This window comes from Pinus tabuliformis, chromosome 6, assembly GCF_031772625.1.
Source record: "Pinus tabuliformis cultivar Carrire ecotype Pingquan chromosome 6, CPIR1, whole genome shotgun sequence".
In the NCBI taxonomy this organism is placed as follows: domain Eukaryota; kingdom Viridiplantae; phylum Streptophyta; class Pinopsida; order Pinales; family Pinaceae; genus Pinus; species Pinus tabuliformis.
Window position 1 is genome coordinate 533,711,715 of NC_142292.1, and position 5,095 is coordinate 533,716,809.

General features: G+C 36.0%; 1 long non-coding RNA gene across 1 annotated transcript; it reads right to left on the bottom strand.

Annotated features, from left to right (window-relative positions):
• Window positions 1-238: 238 nt before the first annotated feature.
• LOC149259633 (uncharacterized) lies at window positions 239-870 on the bottom strand. The gene is made up of 2 exons (XR_016247544.1): window positions 820-870; window positions 239-656 (listed from the first exon to the last, which is right to left on the bottom strand). It is a non-coding gene; the product is annotated as an uncharacterized LOC149259633 (long non-coding RNA).
• Window positions 871-5,095: the final 4,225 nt, after the last annotated feature.

Below are 5,095 nucleotides of genomic sequence, written 5' to 3' on the forward strand. Positions count from 1 at the left end.
CGTTTACAATTAACAAAGATAACATTTTCTGAATTATTTCTTTATCATAAAGTAATGACTTTTTGGAGATTGGCATGCTCCTGTCATAGATTACTAAATATGACTCTTGTTCCTATCATAGATTAGTACCAATTATTAATTTGGTAACTTGGAAAAGTTGGAAAACGCACCATGTTTACCACATGTTGGTGCACACTTATAAGAATTGAATGAAACTCAATAACATACGAGTTGAAACTTGGACGCAACTAATCAAACATATGAAGATTCAGAATTTACATTATTTGAACAAGAGGTACACTGAATTTGGCAGAAACTTAATATCTTGGTCATAGATTTATTTTAATTCTTGTGCATATGCTTGTTGAGTGAACCCACATTTATTATTTTATTAAATATTGAAAGTTCTAACAGTGGCAAACTAAGAAAGAGTAAAAACATATTTTAAATCGCAATGAAGGAGCGAACTAAGAGATAGGAGACGAGCCAAGAAACATGCTTGAATCAAGAAAAAATCGCTAAATATAAGAATTAGAGGGCAAGTGGGTTGTTCATGCATGTCGCTAGTACCGCATGCCATAGTATTTGTTTAATACTAGCTCCGAATAATCTCCGAAAGTCATACTGCCATTTGATTTAGTCAACTGCAACTCAATCTACATCAATACGATGGCAACATTAATTTACAAACGTGCTAGTCCTCACATTCAAGAACAATTCTAGGTAGCATTCCTGATTAAATATTGAACTATACTAAACATTAATATATAAGCTATACTTTGGTATACGAGTCTTCTTTTGGTGAATAGAATTGCGTACCTCTTTATGAAGACGACCGATCGAATCAAGATTGGAAAAAGGTTCATCCCTGTACATAAAAAGAATTAAAAATTCCAGCTATATCCTTAGGGTTCATAAAAGTTCAGATGGACCATGAAAAAAAAGTTTAAAATTTAAATGATTTAATAAAGACTGGACAAACAAATTAAAATCATATATGAATGTGCATATATGACTAATAATGAATTAGATTATCCCTTACAATACTTTCAGAAAATGTAACTAAATGGTTTCGAGACAAACTACAATAATGAAAAGAACATTCGCACAAAACACAAAAAATTAAGCATGCAGTATATATGCTAAACAGAAGACGGTAAGGGATGTACAAATATTAAAAAGGTTGTCTGGGGAACTCTCTGGTTCCCATACTCAGATCTCGTCTACATGAGCATTGGACACCATTCTCAATAATGACTGCTTTGGAACCTTCAAGCTAGCCATTGTGTTGACACCACGTTGACACACTCATTCGAGAGTTATGCTTTTAAGCCACTAACCTTGATCCCAAGTGTTATTTGAGGACCACTACAACCTTGTGAAAGCTACTTATGTAATAATCAATTACATAACAAACTTCAAAAGAAACAAGGAGATAAGTTCTGGTATGGTATAACAAAAGTTCTATTTATTAAAGAATACATTAAATATTTGAGAATATATCAAATATGTGAGAAGAGATAGGCAAGGATGTAAAATGGAAAACAAAAGGATACCTAACAAGATCCACTAGGAGGACCCGGAAAGGAGAAAAAACAAATGGAAACTAATATAAGAGGTGGTTTGACAGTAGGAATATAGCAGAAGGCTGCACAGTAAATAGGAAGGAGTTGAAAACTCACAAGAATCTTACAAGAAAATGTAGAATAAAAACCCCAAGACAAAGGAGCAATACTACATAGAAAACTTCTACTAGGGGAAGAAAATTAGAATTCAAGGCTACCTATTACTAAACATCACATGGACAGTAAAACAAGTTTCATCTCAAACAAGAACTAGCTCAAATAAATTAAGATATGACATAGGTAGATGGAAGGAGCCCAAAAGAAAAATGAGAAAACAATACATACCAGGCTTAATTAATGAAAAGGAAATATGGGCACCTAGCAACATTTCCTACTCCATTGGGAGGAATATAACCACATTAGAAAGGGAACAAAACTAGAGAACAACCGTTGAGAGGCAACATTTTAGGAGAGACATGTAAAGGACACAGCAAAGAGAGTTTCAAGTATGATTCACATCAAAGAAAAGTTGTTAGAAGATAACCTAACTAGGTTAGGACACCCACTCCTTAGGTCAAATCTAGATGAGTAGAATTACCCACCAAAACGGGTAAGCCCATAGGGGAAAACTTTTCTCCTATTTCTTCATATCCAGCCAGCCAGCAGCCCCTAACAGCCACCTCTAGCTATGGCATGCCATAATTCATCTTCACCACGTGCATTAATCATATGCTTCTCACCCATCTAGCTAGACACATGGACGAAGGGGACTTCTAATCAAAAAGCACTTTATTAATTTTGCAATCGGATGCTTATGCTTGTTTGTATCTTGGGATTTTGATATGGATTGTGGGGTGACTTGTGTTGATTTTTCAAATACAACAGATAGAAACACAATATTTCTGAATACTAATAATTACTTCTAATAATGTTGATCTTCTTTTAATTTTTCCAGTATATCATTAAGCAATTACACTTCAAAAATTCAACCATATAAAAACAATAGAACAATAGAGATCACAATGCACAAAGAGAACATAAGATTTACCCTGGGAAAACCCACTTAGGGGAAAATTCCATCTATGAAAATTCTTTGAACTGCAGCAACTGCATATTATTCTCATAGCTTTAACAAGTTATTTGTCTTCTGTAATTATTATTACAGCCAATAATGAATAATTCACAGTACAATTCTTCACAACAAAAATTACACTGAGGAACTATAAAACTAGAATTAGTAAATAGGTACACATACACACAATAAAAATGACATCGTTGCTTTTGGACAATTGTCCTTCGAAAAACCTTGAGGGGCTAACCAGTGTAGCAGATCAGGACTTTATTATTACACAACAAAATTAGAGAATTACAACTAGATGCCCAATTGGTAGTCCTCCGACACTTTATCTTAACTGGAAATGGACTAGAGATCCAAGATCTCCGCTACAAATCAACTCGGCCTCCTCTAGTCTATTCGCACTCCTTCCCGACATTTGCACTGGCTACCTGAAATGTGCATTGTTGGCTTTGAGTAACTCAAACAACCCTGGAAATGCTTCCCAGTGAGTTTTCCTACCTGCCTCTACCTCTGGAATCAATTTTCTCTCCCTTCTGGAATTGATCCGGCCTTTAGCAATTGAATGGATGCTCCTCCCGACAACTCGCACTGGCAATCAGGGAAACTCGTACTACTCTGTATAGCCTCCTCTGCAGATAAATTCGGCCTCCCTTTCTTGACTCTGGATCATTGGAAGACTTCCTAAGAATATATCCGAAGATTCTCACTGCTGCAACCCTTGCTATTTTCTCTTCCCTGGCTCAAATTGCGCCCTGTTGAATACTGTTAACTGGGTAATTCGAACTGCCTTGTTCACTCAATGTGTCTTATCCAATCCCTTTGACCTACTCTTATAATCTCTCACTAGAGCATCAACGACCAAGATCTAATCATGATCGATGGCTCAAATCCTCGTAGACTTCTTCAAGTCACTTTTTCGGAAGTCTCTAGAGAAAAAATTGATTTCCTCAATTAATACCAATTAATTAATTAATTTTCCTAAGTTAGGAACTTTTTAATTATTGATTAATTTATTAATTGAGAAGTTTCTAAGTGTTTTCTATCGAAACCTTTTTTGGATTTTGGAAATCTCGTGTTCCTTAGCCTCTTTGACACCTTAGAGACTAGAACATTCGTCTGTTTCTACCATACCCACCAAAAACTAACACAACCTCTTAGAGAAGAAAGTGTTCTCCACTCTCCATTCTACTCATCTCCCTTGATGAACAACCAGTTGGTCTAACTCATGTTGTGCACAATCTCTGATTCAACTGCTACAACTTGTAACTGAACTATCCAGTGTTGCTACTGTGCTACTTTAATCTGACATCATAGATGCCCCTGTGCTAGAGTGTTTTTTGTTGGAACTAAACCTGCCTACAACATTTGGGCAATTCACACAACCTCTCTCTTGCTCGGCATTGCTTCCATCATTGCTCCTGTATACTGATCTTTAGGATCCTAAAGATAAAGCTTCCATAGGGTTTCTCCTTCTAAAGCTAGACTCCATCTGAGTCTCAAACTCTCATTGATCTATTGTATCATTGCAATTGGCTATGCAACTATCTCTTGAGTCTCTAACTGCACTAGCTCTACACTGTCTATCGAGCACCTAACTAAACCCAACTGGCTCTGCAACTATCTCTCAAGTATCTGACTACAACTAGCTTTGCATTGTCCCTCAAGAATCTAACTATGTTGTTGAAACTTGATGTTCTATGTTGAAACAATTACTTAAAAAAAATGAAACTCCTTCAAGTTGCAATATTAGTTAAGCAATTGTAGGTAGAAAATGCACCATATAAACCATATGAAAAATAGAAGAAAACAAAGAACACATTGAGACACATAGAATCTAGGTCTAATGACTAGGGAAAAACCCACAAGGGGAAACCCAACCAGATTCTTCTTCTATTAGAAATCAATTTTTCAACAAAGAAACATAATACAATGAGAGAATGAAGTTCAACCAAATCTGAAAAAAGATCTCTGATAACAACGACTGATGCAAATACTAAATCACTTTGGCTCACCAAGTTCGACTCTTACTCTCCAAGTCTCTCTCTAACTCTCTCAGACCTTCTCTAGTCTCTCCAACTCTCTCTTTCACAAGTTCGAATTCTCCTTTCACAATGCAAAAGTGAGTAAGTAGTGAAGATGAGAGGCATATATATATATATATATATATATATATAGGAGGAGCAAGGAGTTCAAGCCATGGACGAGTAACTCGCATTCCTTGAGGGAGAGTTATATATGCCATTTAGGGACGTACAAATGCCTTTGTAACTCATGTCATTAAGGAGGTATGCTTGCCTTTGTAACTGATGACATTAAGGAGGTACACTTGCCTTTGTAACTCATGCCATAAAGAGGAGTACGCATGCCTTGAAGGAGAGAGTGTAGCATATGCATTGAAGAGTGTGTAAGAGGAATCTTTTATGACAAGACTTTAATGCGTGTAAGAGAGTGT